The sequence below is a fragment of the Nansenia antarctica genome, assembly GCF_963989245.1.
Source record: "Nansenia antarctica genome assembly, contig: SCAFFOLD_59, whole genome shotgun sequence".
In the NCBI taxonomy this organism is placed as follows: Eukaryota; Metazoa; Chordata; class Actinopteri; order Argentiniformes; family Microstomatidae; genus Nansenia; species Nansenia antarctica.
The window spans coordinates 3,213-24,575 of NW_027663094.1; the positions used below are offsets into that span (position 1 = coordinate 3,213).

The following is a 21,363-nucleotide window of genomic DNA, read 5'->3' on the forward strand; positions in this document are numbered from 1 at the left end:
AACATAAAGTGAAGTACCATTGGTACTTTAAGGCGCCATGCCATTTTAGGGTCTTTTTTAGCTCCCACACCCTTCCTCTAATACCCATGTCTGTGGAATATTTTGCCTATGGTAAGATGCATTTTCAAATCCATGTATTAAACAAAATAATAACAGTAAATTAATTGTAATAATGGTATTCCAATAAAGCCATATTGGTAATAATAAATTAATATTTTTACACAAATACAAACTGGTCATAATTTGTTTGTTTATGTAGCATCTTCTTAATAACCAGAACATCATCCCATCCAGCCCCTCCCTTCTCCCACCCCCCCCCCCCCCCTCCTCCCCATCCCACTTACCCCACCTACCCCCATACTAAAGCAGGAAAGAGAGTAGAATAGAAAGAGAGAGAGACAGAGAGAGAGAGAGAGAGCGAGAGAGAGAGAGAGAGAGAGAGAGAGAGAGAGAGAGAGAGAGAGAGAGAGAGAGAAACAAACACAAAAAAAAGGAAAATAAATAAATAACTAAGAAGCTCCATACTGCCCTCTACTGGGCAGGTCGTGGTATGGCTATCTTAATTCTAGTTACTGGTAACTGTCCATAGACCTTACCCGCAGGGCCAGACGAATAGTCCACATTCTCCCGGAGGGTCAGACGAATAGATCACGTTCTCCTGTGTCAATCGAAGGAGGAGAAGGAAAAAAATAAATAAAAATAATAGAGAGACGGAGGCCCAGGGAATAGGCCTACTTGGGCCCAGTGCGCTCCCTTGGTTTCCATTTCGTAATGTCCTTTATATTCTGCAGTTCATCAAATGGGAATGTTTCTTTCAGTTTCTTGAGGGCTTCTTCTGCATTTGTAAATTCCATTTTCTGCGTGCCCTTCCAGACCCACAGCTCAGATGGATAGCGTAGCTGGGATTTAATGTTCTCCTTGTTAAGCACCTGTCTGATCCGAATATATTCCGCACGTCTTCCTCTTAGTTTAGCCGATAGGTCTTGGACAAAGCGAACCTCCTTTTGTCGAATTTTCAGTGGCTCTTTTCGCTTACTCTGCGCTTTTAGAATGTCAATTTTTGTTTGGTAATTCCTCAGTTTGCAGATCACGATGCGTGGGTATTTATCCGTTCTTAATTTCACCCCGAGCCTGTGGCATCTCTCCAGTTCCTCTGATTTTAATTCCACCTCTAGCTCCCCTTTTATCAGCTTGACCATGTAGCCGGTCAGATCATCCCTCTCTTCTCCCTCCGGGATGCCGAGAATCCGCAGGTTATTCCCACGCATTCTGTTCTCCAAAGAATCATAATCCTCCTCCAGCGCCTGCATCTTAACTTCCATTGCCTCGATTATTTCGCCGTGGTCATCAATACGCACACCTTGCTCATGAACATCGGCAGTGATTGACTCTATTTTTCTGTCGAGTGAGTCAAATTTATTTTCGAGCGATTTAACTCTAAGATCCACTGAAATAACAGCAGCCAGAACTTTGTCTATGCTTTCCTGGATCTTGTTAAATTGTTCATTGTCTCTCTCCGATTGATCTCTCGTTTTTGGAGGCATGTTGAAATGTTTGGTCCGATCGGTTTTGAACTTTTATACCGACTTAGACTAAGTGTTCGCTATCTCGGACTTCAGCAACAATAAGCCAGATAAGGATTTCAACTTTACCCGCTGTACTTATACAGGTTTGATGTCTGGATTCCTTATAATTCCACAGATTTAGGCATTAACTCCGGAGCTACTCACACCCCATACGTCCTACACGCGCATGCGCGCAATCCCCAAAGGATTTCTGTTTGCAGTTAAAACTGTCTCTGAAGAAAGAGGCGATTCCACCACCTTTTTTGTGGGATCTAACGACATCTAAGGTTCTAAAATTGGGGGGTGCTGACTCAATAAGAATTGGTGTCTTGTTATCTTTATCTAACCAGGTCTCAGTGATAAATAAGAAATCTAGTTCATAGGAGCTAATCAAGTCGTTGATTAAGAGAGACTTATTAGCTAAGGATCTGGCATTGAAAAGTGCGAGCTTGAGTGGTTTTGTGTTTGGTCTCTGTGTGGGCTGTGTGTGGCAGGGTATAGAAATTAAATTTGAGGGGTGTATAAAGCATTCAGACTTGCAATTAACTGTTCTGTTACTGATATGAACAGGGATAGCAAGAGTTGAGAGTCCCAGCTTTATATCAGGAATGTCAATGGTATCAACTCTATGGAAGCAGGGACTGTTAGAGCATCAACTGATTATGGGTGTCATCCGGGGGAGGGGGATGGGTGTTGTAGATAGCATCCTGTGGCGTCGGGGTGGGGCGGTAGCTAAATTATAAGCAATTAATGCGTTTATTTGCAGGCTAGTCAGTTGTGAAAGTAATATATTAATTTAATAATAATTTATCTAAAACAATATAGCAATTGCACCTAGCCCCATATAGTTACTAGGGATGTACCTGGAGCCAGTTGCACCACGTCTTACTAAGTACAAACTAACCCTATTTATTGCGTAAGTATTTACTAAATCAAGATTTAGTCACTACTAAACTTGAACTGGTTGCACCAAGCACACTAGTTATCACGTAGACCTTAGTAACTACTAATATGTACGTACCCCTAAGGTGGTGTAAGTTATAACTAACTCGTAGCTAACCGTAGTTACCTCAGCGGAGATAAAGTAGCTTGCCGAAGCAGGGGAAAACCAGCCTATGGAAGCTAAACATTTATTTCGTTTGTACAATAAAAAGACACGAGCCATAGTTATAACCAGGGTTTGATGCTTACCTTTTCCCCAGGTAGCACTGTGCTACCATGTCAACAAATTTAGTAGCACACCAAGAATTTCAGTAGCACAATGAAAATTGCGCAATTTTCGTATGACGACAACAAATTATCATAATCATAACATATCAGAATTATCATAACCGGCTCTTGGCCGTAATAAAAATGGAGACTCACACAATGTAAAGGGGAAGTAAGAATATTCATTTATTAATAAATGATTCATGAATAAATAAATAATTAAGCCCAGGCTTTCATATAAAATTCATAAATTCTGAGCAATTAAATGCAAAGAATGTCTGTGGTCCAGCAGTCTTGATAATCTGGTCGCCTGGCCCGCTTAGAGCTATCAAGCCATCTTTCAACCGCTGGACTTGGATCAAACTGCTCAAGCGGAGGCCCCTCCAAACTGATTCGCATTAGGTCTTCTTCTGGTTGCACTTTTAATGCGGTTCTGAGCTGAAAACCCCCTCTCACATTGGGCAGCCGAGATTGGGAGCACCAACATAATTTGGACCAGTTCCAGTATGTTCTAAGGGGAGAACAATTTTCATTTTAAATTATTTTTTAACCCTCACCTCTCACTATTCAAAAACAACATACATACAATAAACATGAATGTGTTAAAGTGTAGGGCTATCTGGATCTACTTTGCCTTACTTGGTAGTCTTTCTTATAGGGGTCCTTTGTGAGGAGAACCTCCCACAGCTCAGCATAGCTTTTGTCGCTGAAGTTCTCGCTTACGAGTACTTTCAGCCCTTCCCATTCCTGTTGCAGGGCAGGAATATCACACCCCGCTCTGAAGGATAGAAGAGAGCAATTGGGTTAGCACATATGCAACTAGTGTCTCACGTCTGTCAATGCAATGTCTTAAAATGCATTCTTACCCTGTCAGAGGCTCATGGAAATGCCTTGCCAGATCTGCAACGCTCTCATTTCCATAAGTGAGTAGGCTGGCTTGGTCTTTTGGCCAGGCATCAGGGTTGAAGACTTTGAAAGAGTCCAGCGTAGACTTGACGCCCTCATCTGACACCAAACTACCAAACCTAAAAAAGAAGATTTATTGCGATGTCAACACAATCGATTTGTGATTTACCTTGGTGTGATGCTTTTAAAAACAAAAGAGAGCACAGAGCTCCTTTAGTGTTTGTTGCCCATACCTCGCTTTGATAGCATCCATGCTGATGTCAATGGCAGCATCCACATGTCGCTTCAGCTGTGGATGTGTGAGGCCGTTCATGTTCCCCTTCAGGGTCATTCCCTTCAAAAGACACACACACACACACACACAAAATCTTGGTTGTGACCATAGCAGTATTTCATCCTCAAACTCTCTCAACCCTGCATAATCCTCAAGATGATCAATGTTAAACCCTGACATCACAAACACTGACTTATCCTAAACTAACCTGGAATCTCATCTCATTTCCCTGCTGCTGTGCGAATGTGGCCAGGATTCTCTCAAACAAGCCACCTTCCTTTGGCTGTGTCTTGAGTGCCTGAAGCTTGGTTAACGTTTTTCTTATTTCTGAAGTGGCTGTGGGGAGGATTAAACTGTTCCTCTGCAGTGTGAGGCTGAGGCTGGCTAGCAGGCCAAACAGGTCACAGAGAAAGTGGCAGAATACACAGAAAAGTGTAGTCTCCATTTCCTTCTTTATCTGTTGAGTAGTTGAGTAAATGGATACGATAAAAAATGGTTAGCTGTTGAAAATAAACGTAACCATCTAACAACTTGATGACAGTAGTGTTTGCGTTTTTAACCTATTCTTTAAAGCCTAACTTTAGTTTATTTATTCATAGTGGTCAACACAAGAAAACTGACCTTTTTGGCCCGTCCTTGCACTTCCACAGAAGTGGACTGTGAGGCTGCCAGATGCTCCATATGTTGGAGAACCACAGAGTATTGATCAGGATCACTGGCAAGGTCCTTCCCCTCTCCATACTGCAGGAATACCTTCAGCGCCCGGTGAATGTGGGGGATCCACCGAGTTCCCTTAATAATAATAATAATTATTAAGTGTTTTACAGGGTAAAACATCTGAATCATGTCCATAACAAAACAACATTGCAGATAAGTATTAAATACAACACCTTGACACTGCTGGGATTGTGGACATCCACTCCAAGCTCCTGTCCAAGAGCACAGCTCTCGTTTAGATTTTCCACTGTAGTGGTAGGTCTTCCAGATGAGGTGCAGGAGATCATAGACTATCGACACCTTTGGCTCTGTCTTCTGTAGAGTGAGTATGGCAAGCTCCAATCTGTGTAAGAAGCAGACATATTCTTCCAACACAAGAGACTCAAACAAATGTGTTGCCACTTAATTAAAAATGTTTTCAAGGTTAAGAGTATGGAGATTGTAATGCACCTATGAATGGTTGTGTTCATGAGTATTTATTTAAAGTGTAGTATTTATTAAGTGTATAGTATTTATAGTTTACAGTAGGTAGTAATTATTTATGTATAGTGTAGCGTTATGCATTTACACTCACCTGTGTGGCATACAATGGATGGGTATGATGTGAGGCCCTGCCTCTAGCTGAAGATGGGCTATTACCCCCCCCTGCCTGCCCATGTTCACTGCGGCGCAATCAGCACCAAACGACACACACTTCTGCATCCATGCCGCTCCATCACCTTCACAAACAGCTGCAAAGGCAGCCTTTGTGGCCTTCAGAACCCCTTTACAGAAAAAAAACACAATTAGAAAAACACAATAGTCTCCAAAACCAAATAGACTAATTACAACTTACATAAATTAAGACTATTAAAAAAAAACTTACCAATGGCATGGGCATGTTCGAGGGCTTGTTGTCCCACCAGAAGGTTCACAGGCTTCCCGTTGTCAAGAAGACGTACATATACAATCTCACACTCTGTGTTCGTGATGTCCGTGTCCCCGTCTATCAGTACGGCGAGATAGTGTGCGGAATTGATCTTCACAGCAAGGTCTTCTCTCATGGCATCCGCTATCTGCCCGATCATGTCAGCGCATCGTTTGTCATTACTATAGGTTGGATTTAATTCAACGCCATTTTTCTTGTGAAGGGCGAATAGTTTGTGGAATTTAATAAATGGAATCTCTTCTTTTGCCACGTAGTAAGCGATGTTAAACTTTAACTTGAGCTGTCTTTTAATTTCCTCACTGGTGCTAGCCTTCTGGCGTCCAACAGCTTTCTCAAGGGGCTTGTTCTGAGCTGACATGAAAGCTTCCCTGCATTTCACATGTTTGCGAGACAGACAATGTTTTTTCACTGTGTCGCGTTTCAGCTGTGCGTCTCCTGACACAAACGCGGTCTTTCCAGCTAACTTCATGTGGGCGACACACCACTTGCAATAGATCTTCCCTTCCTTCAGCAACAGCCACGGGAAAGATGTTTGCCACTCGGCACTGTACCTGTAGACCTTTGTCACTTTTGTCAGACCAGACTTCGCGTTGGCAGTGGCACCGCCATTATCACCGCGCGGATAATGACCTTCCCCCTCCCCTGACACACTTTCTGACCGGGCGCTCTCATCCTCGCTTTCCCCGTCTCTGTTTTCTTCGTCCCTCTCGTCTCCAGCTGTAATGTTGACTCCACTACCCCCCTCTACCTCCTCTCTGTCTGGAACGCTGCTAACATTAGCCTTCTTGCTAAAGTATGCTGTAATCGGATTCATTTTAACAGCGGTCTTTTTCTGACAGGATTTTCAAATGTAAATGCGCGCTTGTTGTGCTTGCGGGTCACGTGTCTGTCACGTGTCTGTTTTCAAAGGATTGCATTGGTTTAGATGCGCTGTGATCTTATTAACGAACATAAGATTGACTGCGCATGACAGTAGTTCAGCTTTTTTTTTTTTTTTTGTCGCACTGGTGCGATTGAATGTATTTCCAAGTCGCACAGAAATATATTCACTCGCAAATGCGACCAAAACAGTCGCACTGTCGAACCCTGTATAACAAATTAAATTGTTTATTAATACAATTTATTAATCTTAATTTTGGCTTGTAGTTCCACGCTTAAAGGAGTGACACCCACAACACAATATTTGAAATAACGACTTTTAACTGCTAGGTCTGTCTCAAGCTTGGTTAGCTTATTTCAAAATCCAGCATACCTATGAACTAGTCAGGCTAGCTAACATTAGGTAACTTGTATTGTTTGAAACACGGTCATCAATACGATGACTGTTATCGATATATCGTTAGCTACCAACTTTAGACTACTTACCTGGCTGTGGCAGGTTAGCTAAGCTACCGTTGTTACCTAGTGTAGATGGATTATTACTTGATTAATACCTATATTAGCCACTCGCTCAAGACGTGGCATGTAGCAAAGACTCCATAAGCAAGGTTCTTCTCAACACAATTAGACACTGATATTGTGGGCACTGACATAGTGTAATTGAACGGAAAGGTGGAACAAAGTGTTGGTTACAAATTACAATGAAGGAGTGAAGAGGTGTTCTACGCATCCGTTCTCCGAAGGGAAGAAGAACACCTCTTTCAGGGGCCCTCTGCAGCCACGCCTGAGCCAGAAGCCAGAGAAGGACGTTTCCAGACCATGTGGCAGTGGACAGGAGCATGGTACCAGCACTGCTGGTGCTAACCCTCCAGTAGCGTGGCATTCATCCTTCTCTTCCATCACTCTGTCCAGCTGCCTCCCTCTGGGGTATGGGAACAGCATAGGTTAGTAGTACCGGCTACGGCCCCCAGCCTCTCTCTTAGTGCCTATGAATAAACAAAGTCTCGGGATCATGTGACTCACCCTGTCCACCAGAGCGACGTACATGAAGAGCCCTGCGGTGAGGGCAAATATCCACATGCAGATGTTGTCGTGGCCGATGAGGATGCCCATTATCATGCCAAAGTACGCCATCATGGCTGACAGCACGTTATAGAGTCTCCGGGGCGACGGACGGGGCGGGAGGCCTCCCCTCCTCCGGCCTCCCCTCCTCTGGGACGGACGGTGGTGCGGGAGGTATTTCTCGCTCTTCTGGGCATAATGGTGTGATTTGCACGCCCACACACACACGCACACTCGACACGCACACGCACACGTCTACTGGCATTGGCATGGTTGTAGACACCATGTACTAACCACCAGCGCCGTGGTCTCTAGCCTCGCCTCTGTTTGGAGCTTGGTTTTCTTTTGTGGTCGAGCCTCTCCTCCATCTTCTTCCCTTTCTGGAGGGCAGAAGGTAAGGAGCCTGCAGTGGCTCGTCTGGGCTGACAGCTGTGTCCAGCACTGCTGGTGCTAACCCTCCAGTAGCGTGGCATGCATCCTTTTCTTCCTCTCCTCCATCATTCTCTCCAGCTGCCTCCCTCTGGGGTATGGGAACAGCATAGGTTAGGTGTATCCAGCACTGCTGGTTGTGATGGAATAATATTGGCTAAGACATTTTATACATTAATAAGTGTAGAGATCTGAAAATGTAATATAAACAGAAACCAAAAGTGTGTATTTTCCACATTTCATTATTTTGTATTTTTGAGAAAAGGCTTGTTTGTTTGATGGATGTGCTCCTAAGCCAATCAGATCACTTGAGAAGTCATATGTTGAGAGTTTGAGGAAGTGCAAGGGGGTGACAGATGATTGAATGATTGAGAGGACAACAGACACCTGTGGCAGAGTTGGCTGTGTGTTTTGGAGAGCGTGCGACTATTTTGTGATTTAAGTTTGGACTACTGTTTGACATTTAGCAATTTCGGGTTTTGTTTCAGTTTAAAGGGCTTAGCCGGTTTGTTATTTTTCATTTTATGATAAACATGTACCATGTACAACGACCAAACCGGGGACGTTCTGCCTGCTACCGGAGCAGCAACTTGTACCCTAGACTGAATCAGAGGATTGTTATCAACATTGCCGCCATCAGGACTGAGTCCGTGTGTGCAACGCGTCAACCCAACTCATCTTACAACTCAACCGCATCTGCTTCACCTCCACCATTCTACCACTCTGAAAGAGCCTGCCGCATTTGCGAAGGACACAGGCTTCGAGTCAGATGTCCGTCACGAAAAACTGACCATCGCCCAAGCCCGCAGGGGCACGGCAGCACACCGACCAGTCCGAGTCTACGCTGATGGGATCTTTGATCTTTTCCACTCTGGGCATGCTCGTGCTTTGATGCAAGCCAAGAACTTGTTCCCCAACACACATCTGATAGTGGGAGTCTGCAGTGATGAACTCACACACAAGCTTAAGGGCTACACAGTGATGACAGAAGGCGAGCGCTACGAAGCACTGAGGCACTGCCGCTACGTGGATGAGGTGGTCCGGGATGCTCCCTGGACCCTCAGCCCTCAGTTGCTGAAGAAACATAAGGATCAGAGGATGTCTACAAACACATCAAGGAAGCAGGGATGTTCGTGGCCACACAGAGGACAGACGGCATCTCTACATCTGACCTGGTCACTCGCATCGTGAGAGACTATGATGTGTACGTCCGACGCAACATACAGAGAGGCTACACAGCCAGAGAGCTCAATGTTGGCTTCATGACGGAGAAGAAATTCCGACTGCAGAACCAGGTAGATAAGATGAAGGAAAAGGTGCGGACGGTGGAGGAGGTGTCCAAGCACTTTGTTCACAGTGTGGAGGAGAAGAGCCATGACCTCATCCACAAATGGGTGGAGAAATCACGCGAGTTCTTCAGGAATTTCCTGGAGCTGTTCGGTGTAGACGGAGCATGGCATGCCATTCAGGAGAGTAGTGGCCGGATGCTCCAGGCTCTGTCTCCCTACGCATCTCCCCGTGCTTCTCCCAGCAGCAGCCCCACTAGGGGGCGCTCCCCATCGCCGTCCTCAGACTGGCCCTCGTCTCCCCCTTCCTCCCCTTCCTCCCCTAAGGGTGCCTCTCCCTCAAACTCCCTCAGCAGCAGTGAGGTGGATGAGGGGTCATAGCTAAGACTCAGAATCCTGTTATATCTTAATTTATTGAAATAGTACCTCAGGAGAGGGTTACATTTTGGAGGCTCCGCTGAGATTCCCTTGTTGTAACATATTAACACACATTAACACTTTATAATAACTTTCATCCATAAGGCATTTATAAACCACTAATAAATAACACACAAATAAATGTGAATATGCTTTTATCATGTTATGTTCTGTTGTTATGCTCTTAGGTAATTCCTCCACTGTGGCTCCTCTGGGGAGGGTGTCTAGAAATCATGCTGCTCCACCCTTCATCATCATATCTGATGATGATGATGATGATGTGCCTGAGGAGATTGTGGTGATAAGCAGTGATGATGAAGAGGAGGAAGTGGAGTGCCAGCAGCGCAATGCCTCTTGCCAGATTGTGGTGAAGGAAGAGGAAGGTACAGCAATGTGCAAACCAGGGTTTCCGTTAGAAAAATTTGGTGCCGGTCAACGTGTCCGGGAAGATTTCAATTTGTCGGACAAACGGGAAAAATTCCGGTCATCATATTAGAATATAATATAGGTGTTTGTCGCGGTGATTAGCTGTTGTGTAGCCTATATAGGCCATTTAATGTCCATTTCTCATCCGATACGATTAGATCGCGAACTATATAATAATATAGGCTTTCATGATTCGCATGCGCTATGGCATAATATGTCCAGGGCTGCACGGGCGCCACACTGGGCAGCCTAGTCACCTTTGCTACTTTGAATTACGACTGTAGGCTACTTTAAGATGTTTATTTCAATTGCATTAATGGGATTTGAGTATGTAATTGGTAATTTTAAGTATGCCTAGTTTAGCTTTTGATGGCTATTTGAACGGACTGCATCGATCGATCAATGAACGGACATTACGTTAACTGAAGTGTGTTAAATAGTTTCACGACAGTAATGTAGGTTTTTTATATTCTCTTTCCAGTTTTACCCTTTTTATCAATAAAACAACGTAATTTCTATAACCACGTCTCGCTGATTGGGAAGTGTCACGGCCAGGCTCATGACCATGACAAAAGACGGGAGACACACACACGATCTTTAAAGTAATGAAAATAAATGTTTTATTATAAACTAAATTAGGCTAAATACAATAATAAGATGAGGTGTGGTAGTCAGTAAATCAGTGGTGTAATGTGAGTGTAGTGGAAAGTGGTGAGGTGAGTGTTGCATGGTGTGAAACAAGGAACAAACAAATAAGACAAATAATGGTGCCTAGAAGGGGGCCTCCATACTGAGGCCTGCATGGGTCTCTTATGCCCTGGATCCTGGAACCAGGTGGGGCACAATCAGCTGTCCACCAGCTGACCTGCATTCTACTGATTAGTAACCCTGTCCAGCAGGAGGCCTCTCTGCAGACAGGGAAACAGATGTTATTACAGGCCAGGACAATATATGGGGCCAGGGCCGTCACACCCCCTCCCATAGAAACAGGGTCCCAAAGGGAACACTGCACAACAGGGAAACACCCCACAGTAAAATAATATATAATCACCTGTATTCAGGACCAACCACCATTACTCCAACCTCGGCAACAGGTACCAATGAAGCCATAATTAAGAGGAGCAGGAACAGTAGAAGGGTAAAAACAGGAAATTAGTTAACACAAAAACAATTTTAACAAGGGGCCCTGGACAATGCATCTGCCACTACATTGTCCTTCCCTTTTATGTGACGTAAAAATGGATGGATAATCCTTAACAAGATGCAGCAGTTGGGTACATTCAACCTCTGTTAAATGCCCCAACGAGCTCCCAAGATCACGAAGGGACTCTGAATTTTTCAATCTTCCAGTCAACAACTCCTGGTCGGGACTGGATAGGCCATCCTCCTCAGGCTCTGCCACCACCTGAGGGGAATCCCCTACTGTACTGGCTACACACGCCGGACGAACAGGAACTGACGCCTGCTCCACAGAATCAGACACACGGTCATAATACGGTTTCAATAAATTAATGTGGCAGAGCTGATTAGGCTTCCTACGCAAAGGTGTAGCAATCAGGTAATTAAGATCAGACACTTGCTTTACTACAGTATGTGGACCAGTAAATTTAGCACAAAAGGGGGAATCAACCATGGGCAAGAGTGCCAGAACCTGATCACCCGGGCTAAACTTCCGTGGCTCAGTTCGGCGGTCATAAAGGCGTTTCATTTTCTTTTGTGCACTAGCTAGTTTTTCTTTTGCCAGCTCACCGGCTTCATAAAGCCTATGCTTAAAGCCGAGTACGTAACTAAGCAAGTTTTTTGGTGGTTCGGACTCTTTCCAATCATCTTGGATAACGGCCAAGGGGCCACGTACTGTGTGTCCGAACACCAGATCATTGGGACTAAAACCCGTACTTTCCTGGCTCACCTCCCTGGCGGCTAACATCATCCAAGGAAGCCCCTCCTCCCAATCTCCGTCCAGCTCAGTACAGTAGGCGCGCAACAAAGATTTCAAAGTTGCATGGAATCGCTCCAATGCGCCCTGGCTCTGCGCGTGATAGGCTGACGCCCTGTTGTGCTTAACGCGCAGCTGTTTCAGGACCTGAGCGAACAGATGGGAAGAGAAATTAGAACCCTGGTCAGACTGGATGATTTTTGGTATGCCAAAGATTGAAATGAACTGAGTCAAGGCACGGACTACAGACTTGGTGGTGATATTGCGTAAGGGATAAGCTGCAGGATACCTGGTAGCCTGGCACATAACTGTCAGCAAATACTTAGCCCCAGTACGAGACGGAGGGAGGGGACCTACACAATCAATAATGAGATGGTCAAACGGTTGACTGGTTGCCTGAATCGGACTCAATGGAGCCGGTGTAATGCTCTGATTCGGCTTTCCTGTCAACTGACATGTATGACATGTTTTTACATAGGCTGCCACATCCCTCTTAAGGCGAGGCCAAACGAAGTAACGGAGGATGCGATCATAGGTCTTAGAAACTCCTAGGTGTCCACCCTCATCATGTGACACCTGCAGAACCAAGCTGCGATACTTGGAGGGCACAACAATTTGGTAAATGGGGTCTCCCACAAACTCAACGCCATGGGGAACCCACTTCCTCACCAATACCTCATTGTGAATGAAATAGGCATGGGCGCTGTTCCTCACCCCCCCAGCAGGGAGAGCTCCCTCAAACAGCTCTTTCAGACTTGGATCTGCCCGCTGCTCTCTCACCAGTTCACTGTGAGGGACAGACAGGGGAAAATCAGACAGTGATATCACATGCTCCACATCATCCACCATTTTGTCAGGGTCAGGCGTGGCACGGCTCATGGCACGAGTTACGGCACACGCAGTGAACACCTCAGGAAACTCCCGTTCACTTTCATCAGGCTTGCTTTTAAATACTGGCACAGACGTAACCACCACAGGTGGCGCCACATCTGCCCACACTCGTGCACCAACCAAGCCATTACCCATGATCATGGTCACCCCCTCACAGGGCAACGCTGGGCGCACACCCACAGTCATCTCACCCTGAAACAAATCAGATGAAAGAATTATTCTGTGCAGAGGAACATGCAATACAGCCAAACCCATACCACGAATGGGAATGGAGTCACCTGTGTCAGAGGCATCAGAAAATGGCAAAGCAGAAGCTAAAATAAACGAATCAAATGCCCCAGTATCCCGTAAAATGTTTACTGGGACCTTCTCATCCCCACCGACGAGGGACACCAAACCATCTGTAAGGAATGGCAAGTAAGATTCAAGGTCAGAGGATTGTGGAGACTCAACATGTGTAGAGCGCACCTGGGACAGCGAATCACAGGCTTGGGCAGCAGACTTAACCCGCTGCACCACCGGCGCCGCGCAACCAGCCCCTTTAGCCCCATCCCCATGAGACACTGGAGCCCAAGGCTTACCTCTAGACTTTAAAGCATAGCATTCAGATTTAACATGCCCCTTTTTATGGCAGTGACTGCACACTTTCTCATAACTCCTTGAACTATTCTGATTCTCATAACTCCTTGAACTATTCTGACCTCTACGACCAAAATCAGTTGCAACTGACTGACCAGCAGGTGGCATATCAAAACCAAAGGTACTCCTCTGAAACCCAGGCTCTGGCACATAAGCGCGAGACTCACCAAACGTGCGCGGCTCTCCAAACCTACCCCTGCTATGAATCAATGTAAAATCATCTGCCAACGCAGCAGCTTCAGCAGGAGTAGTCACCTGCTTTTCACTAATATAGGTGGCTATATTCTGGGGAATAGCATTTTTAAATTGCTCCAGTACAATCAGATCACACAAATCATCAAAATCATCTACATCAGACGCCTTGCACCAGCGATTGAAATGCAAAACTAATTCTCTTGTAAACTCAAGATGTGTCTGACTCTTGTTTCTCCTCCAATTCCTAAATTTCTGTCTGTAGGCCTCCGGAACCTGTTCATAAGATTTAAGCACTGCAGACTTCACTTTCTCATAAATCAGAGAATCCTCACGGCTCAGGGACGAATATGCCAACTGTGCTCGACCTGTAAAAACACATTGTAACATGAGGGTGCATTCAGCATCTGGCCAACCACGAGTGTCAGCGAGGCGCTCAAACAACGAAAAAAACGAGTCAGGATCCCTTTCATTAAATTTAGGTAAAAGTTTCAAGTTTCCTGCTGTATCAAATGAGCCTCTATTTGCTCCCCTGGAAGCAAAAGAACCCCCACTACTTAAGACTTCACTACTGATTTTACCGTCTTCAATCAAATTCAACCTATGTCTCTCTAACTCCAATCTAGCCGTTTCAGTTTGCATTTGGACTTCACATTTCATTTTCTCAAGTGCAAATTCCTGGTCTAATCTCAGTTTGAGCAATTCTTTTTCCTGGTCAAATGTAAAAGGGTGCTTAGCAACAGGCGAAGCTAAACCCTTGACAGGCTGTGGCAAAATTGCCATCTCGACCAGTTTCGACTCTAAACATGCCCTAAGCTCATGTTTCTTTTGTTCTACCACCGCTACATCATAATGTTTTGCAACCAATAACAATTGAGCTTTAGTAAAACGGTACAATAAGTCATAGGATGGAGCTGCTATAAACCCCTCTACTCCAGACATTTTTATTTTATTAAATCACAATATTAAGTACAGGACAATGTAGGCCTATGGACCCAAGATGGCGTATACACTGACAACTCAGCGCGCATCAGAGGAAATTGACAACCTCGCAACGGAGCATGCCCCTATCTGACTGCCTACCCCAGGACCTGACTGAGTAAGCTCAACCCTAGTCTTCATGCGTTAGCGGGAGGATCTTTAAACACTAACTCGTCAGCCCGGTTAGACCCCCAGCAAGCTGGTCGCCCACCTGACAGCTAAGAATGTGTCCCCGAGACAATTGCTCTAGCCGCCGTACCGCAACACTACAGAAAAACGCTCAGCCAGACTCAAAGGAGAGAGACCGTAAGCCTACCAGGGCAGCCCCGTAGCCTACATGTGCGCAACTGACAGCCAATTGTATACACCAAACAACAAATCAGCACTTTTTTCTCTTGCCCCAATAGAAAAAAACCTATCTAAGCACCATTACAAACAAAACGATCGCGCAAATCAATTAACAATAGGCTATTATATACAAAATTGCGATAAGTGTGTCTCCAAAATGCTTAATATGCCACTCAAGGCTTTCAAAAAAAAAAAACACCCGCAGGCGATAATTTTGAACTGGTGGGGAATCGACTACGACACCAGTTTGCAGTTCATTCACCAAAATCTCTGCCTAGGCTACTAACAGAGACACGCGCTTATTAACTTAACAAGGCACCCCCTGCCAATCAAGGCAACAAGCCATGGGAGTCGCACCACAAGTAATGATGAACCACAATGTTTTAACTATCAATTAAGCAAAAAAGTACCGGGTAGAATTCAATAGAAAAAAAAACAATATTTACTTACCAAAAGGTGATCAAAAATAATGCTAGAAAAACGAAAACGGACGAGCCCCCAATTTGTCACGGCCAGGCTCATGACCATGACAAAAGACGGGAGACACACACACGATCTTTAAAGTAATGAAAATAAATGTTTTATTATAAACTAAATGAGGCTAAATACAATAATAAGATGAGGTGTGGTAGTCAGTAAATCAGTGGTGTAATGTGAGTGTAGTGGAAAGTGGTGAGGTGAGTGTTGCATGGTGTGAAACAAGGAACAAACAAATAAGACAAATAATGGTGCCTAGAAGGGGGCCTCCATACTGAGGCCTGCATGGGTCTCTTATGCCCTGGATCCTGGAACCAGGTGGGGCACAATCAGCTGTCCACCAGCTGACCTGCATTCTACTGATTAGTAACCCTGTCCAGCAGGAGGCCTCTCTGCAGACAGGGAAACAGATGTTATTACAGGCCAGGACAATATATGGGGCCAGGGCCGTCACAGGAAGGCATTAAGTCTAGCTGCCTGTCAAATCATACTTTGTCGGACTCGGGAGTATGAGAATGGGGAGGATGTATCGGGGGGATACACACCCGTGGACTATTTCACCTTAGTGGCACAAATTAAACTCTAACACTATAGATAGACTAAAATGATGGACACCGACTGAATAACTGAGTGGGGGAAGACAGGTCTCAAATGTGAAACAATTATAACATTTAATACATAAAGATAAAACATACACAAATATATAACATTGATATCCCTAAACTCAAATGTAGTGTGGTATTGTCAACCTAATCTAATCAATCCTAATCTAATGGTACCAGTAGCCCAGGTTGTCGATAGTAGCGCACTACTCCCGTAGTACTTCTCCCGACTCAGGGCTGGAACGGGCACGGCAGGCTCAATCAATGAACGGGGTTGAGATGGCCGCTAGCGTCCTTTACTAGCCGCATCTCACGGCCCTCGGTGGTCATTCACTGTGCTCTAGAACATCCAAAACACGCAGAACAATAACCTTGACTCCGGTCACTGCAGCGGTTTTATTTAGACTAGATCAAACTAAATTACGGTAACTGACTAAACTACGGTACTCGCGCCGTTGAGAGACAGGGTTGCCAGATGGGGCGGGTTACCGCCGAATGGGCTGCTGTGTTTAGCGGTTATTTTCACCGGACAATATGACCGAAGAGGTTTAAATATGTCGGACTTCAACAGATTTTATCGGACAAAGACCGGTAATTACCGGTTAACGGAAACCCTGGTGCAAACACAGCAGCAAGATTTGTTAGCTGCTGTGATAGAAAAAGGCAATCAAATGGGCTAAAACCACCATAAGAATTGAAATAAGTTTTATTTCATTTATTTATTCTAGTATGTAATCTATTTGTAATCTATTTATTTGTAATCTAGTATGTAATCTATTTATTTATTCTAGTATGTACATTACATTCTTCTTGTTTTTTATCTTCACACTTCACATGCTTTGGCAATGTACATGTATGTTTCCCATGGAAGAGGAGGTCCCTTCCTCAAGCTGGGCCTTGACCTTTGACCTTTAGATCCATTTGGTTTGGTTAGTGAATGACTTGTTCACTTTGATACTAGAAATGTTTTTCTAAACAATTGTATGGGGTGGAATTAAAAAAAGATATAGTAACAACTTAAAAATAATGTGCTTTTTTAATGGGACACCAAAATAAATAAAGGATAGAAAAAAGCTAAAAATAAATAAATGTGAATATGCTATAACATGTTATTTGACTATTGTTATGCTCTTATAGTCTAGCAGCAAGTCCTCAAAAAAGGCTTTAGTTTTCGAGATACCCCTACCCGAGGTAGAGCAAATTACAACAATGATTGTTCTTATCTTTAGGGTCTCCCATTAATGAAATTGATTGTTGTCAAATTTTATTTTGGGGGAAAATATGTTTTTTTGGTTGTTCTTTAGAGCTACCCCAATCCCTGAAAAAGAGCCAAATTAGACCAGGCCGAATATGGGGAAGGTGACAAAAAAGCCCATAACTTGAGAATGATCACTCCTTTCCTCTTCAGATTTGCTGAGGTATGAACCAGGTGGTTGTCCTACATCACCAAATAGTCAGACAACTATTTACCTCAATAAATACTGAATTATAGTCCTGTAAACTTAGCTTTAGTTTGGACGGAAATTGTACTTTTTGGTGACAGGAACATAGGACTCAATCACCTTTCTCTCATTTATCAGAAAAACAGAAATCCCTGAAAAATATATAATTACTGAATTGTCTAGGGTGCTATTGAACAATAACCAGTAGTTGTATGGAAATATCTCATACAGTTCTATTGCAAATGAGATTTCTTTAGACATAGGCCTACCTCTTCTCTGATACAGTCAAATTCCGAATGGGGGATAAGTGGCATAATAGCCTATAAGTTAAGAATGCCTACTCTGATGGTCATTATATTTGGAGAGGGAAATACCAGGTGGCTGAACTACATCACCAAATAGTCAGAATAAGAGTAACCCAATAAAATAAAGTTTATTAGTTCTAAATTGCAAGCCTCTAAAACATAGGTGTAAATAGTACAGGTTTTATTAAAACTGGAACCTTAATTCAAAGTACAATTAAATACAGTCCTCAAACATTAGGGGACACATTTTGACATTCTGCACAGCAGGTGCAGAACTCTGTACAGGGAAGGCCAACAGAGAGGCACTGGCACTTTCCACTCTCTCCACACTTTGCATCTTTGCAATATAAGTGAGTGATGTCTCTCACTTCTGTAGGTGCTGGGGGTTTTGTAAAAAGGACAGGTTGAATGGCCCCATCTCTGATAATCCACCCCTTGCCAATAGGACTCCATAACAGGGGTTTGGGCATGTGGCTGTGACACCATAACGCTGTCTGGAACATTGCTCTCTGCACATGCTGCTGAAATGCATCCTCTGTTGGCGGCAGATTTGCAGAGGCTGTTGATGCAATTATGAACCTCAGTTCATCCAGGTTTGTGCACATCAATCCATTTTATATTTTATATAGCCCACATTTTATATAGCCCACAGCTGCCACTATACACATTACTAGCTATACTAATTACTGCATGTATGATTTATTTCCGTGTCATGCCACATAGCTACACGGCCCATCTCACATACAAGACGCCTATATTACATAATAATAACAATCGAGCATGTAGGCACAATATTGTAGCGTGAACGCAGGAACATTCGTCAGCCAGACGGACTTACATATTGAGCCTCATCGGTTGGACGCAGTGCACCGCTCAGACCCCACGGGGGGGTCTCAAATACCCGGCGAGTTACGTGCCCTTTTAATTATTTACTATTCAGCCAATAGTCCAATGTTTGTCTTATTTATAGGCCTGTGATTATTTGAATGAGATGAATGTGTACTACTGTATATTTATGATGATTAATTGAGATGCATGATCAGTTGTGGAAGTTGAGTCCTAAGGGCAAATAGCTAGATGTTGGACTGTCTCCGTCCTCCGAATCTATGTCTGCCTGATCATCGCCCATAATAATGAAGTGGCTTTTATAATACACCTTTCTGGCTGTGTGTTTTGTGCGCTCCCTCTCCTGACATTTTACCAATACCCCTAAATCAGGGACCCACATATTTTATCACAATTATGTCCAGTTGTATCTTGTAGAAATTGTGGAAGCAAGGCAAGCAATATTGGTAGAGCCTATTGTAATCAGCCTGCCTGGTCCGACTACGTAACAATAAAGTAACAATTGAGAATGGAATGTTGTGGTGCGACAAAAATCGCATCGCACGCCGTGTGCATTGGGATGAGATTTTTTATGATTTTCTCATAGACTTCAATAGTGTGAGTTGAAAATTGAATTTTGCGGTGCGACAAAAATCGCATCGCACGCCATGTGCATTGCAATCGAATGTTGTCCGGCGACAAAAATCGCACGCCGTGTGCATTGGCCTTATGATCATGCGCACTGCGGCTGTTTGCTGTTCCCTAACGCAGAAATGTATTCACATTTTTCAAAAGAATTACATCAGATTCCGACATGAGGACCTAAGCTTTAAAATGTGTCACATATGCACTATTAAAACATTCTAACATATGTGCTTCAATGGAATGATGAAAGGTTTGATCAAATTCAACTGGTATTCCATCTAAGCCTGGGCTTTTTAATGCTTTAAAAGAGTTAACGGACACGGACAGTTCATCCTCTGTGATTGGTCCTTCACATTGGTCTTTCTCCTTGGATGTTAATTTGGTTGTTAAGTGGTGACGTGTTTCCGGGTCCAACGTTGGCTGAGGCGCTCTCTTCGAAATGCCTCAGTAATAATAATAATTCATTATATTGATATAGCACTTTTCTGAGGCTCAAAGACCCTGACAATATGGGAAAAATGGGAAAGTGCCGTGTCCCTTGTTGTATGAATAGATCCCAGTCTAAAAAACGATTGAACTGTCATTCTACCGCTGTAGTACACTGGTACTCTGGTGCTGTAGTACACTGGTACTCTGGTGCTGTAGTACACTGGTACTCTGGTGCGGGGAATTTCTGGTTTGGACCCGGAAATTGCTAAACGTCGTTTGATGTCAGACTTAACAACCGAATTGTGGCCTATTTTCTGGGGGAAAATATTGTGTGCTGGCACTCAAGAGTGGGACTGGGGGATTTCGAAATGAAAAAATGTTAGTAAAATATTTATGCTCTTTGATTATATCTTTAGGCTCTATAAATATCGTTTTGTTTTGTTATGTGTTTTTTTTGGGCAACATTCCTGTGTTCATGAGGAACTCCTTTTTCCATCCATTCAACTTTATTTTTGTAAAAGGTTTGACTTACTTTTTCTTCATAGATTAGTTCTAGTTCTTTTTTCATTTGTTTGAGGGAATTTTAGGTAATCATCTACGAGCTCAGATAGTCGCTCAATTTGTTATACTATCTTCTGTTCTGATGGTGTTTTTTCTTTTTTTTATTGAGCTGTGTTTTATACAGCGGCCTCTCAGGGGACACTTAAAGGCATCCCATACTACCAGAGGGTTCTGTAGCTGTTCCTACATTTCCATGGAAAAAATAATCCTCTTTAAAAGTGGGGAGACTACCCCCACTAGATAGGCAAAAAAAGAAAGAAAATAGATATCACTATGAACACATTCCCAGTTTGTTATGTACATAAAAACTAAGAACAAATGTATTGCAAGTTTTCTGAATTGTATTATTGTTTATGTGTATTATGCTAATTAGATGCTATTAGATCTAGATTAGATTAGATCTATTATGCTATTAGATGCTATCATTCATTCATTCATAATTGGGCCGAATTTGCATACATCTCCAAGGGCACTAACACCATCATATGTGTCAACATATGTCAACATATGTGTTTTTTTATGTTGACACATAAGAAAACAAACTTTTTTCAGAAAAGATTGTGTCTATGTCCTCGTATCAGCCCATACATCAGGAAATACTGTCCATAGTCATAAAAACATCTATTTTCGCCATGTTTTTGGTATTAAATGTACTATAAACAGGGCTATGCAGGGGGACTGCATTTTTTTTGCAAGAAAAAAAAGAAAGAAAAAAACCCGACTTATCTAGTCTTACTTAACTTATCTAACTTATTAACTTATTAACTTATTAACTTATCTCTAACTTGTCTCTAACTTATCTAACTTTTCGCCGTTTTCTTATCCTCGTAACTCCACTGAATCAATCGTAACTCCACTGAGTCAATTCTTCCGCGTCACATGGGACACGAGAACCAATCACATTCGAGAATTCTCGCATCAACCAATAGGATCGCGTATTTTAAAAAAATGCAACCTATCTATTTTAGTGATTGGTTGCTGATACAAGGGGC

The 21,363-nt window shown here is 43.5% G+C and overlaps 1 pseudogene across 1 annotated transcript; it reads left to right on the forward strand.

Moving 5' to 3' along the window:
• Positions 1-7,613: 7,613 nt before the first annotated feature.
• LOC308175307 (choline-phosphate cytidylyltransferase B-like) lies at positions 7,614-9,636 on the forward strand (annotated as a pseudogene). The gene is made up of 2 exons: positions 7,614-7,623; positions 8,610-9,636. The product of its transcript is annotated as a choline-phosphate cytidylyltransferase B-like (transcript).
• Positions 9,637-21,363: the final 11,727 nt, after the last annotated feature.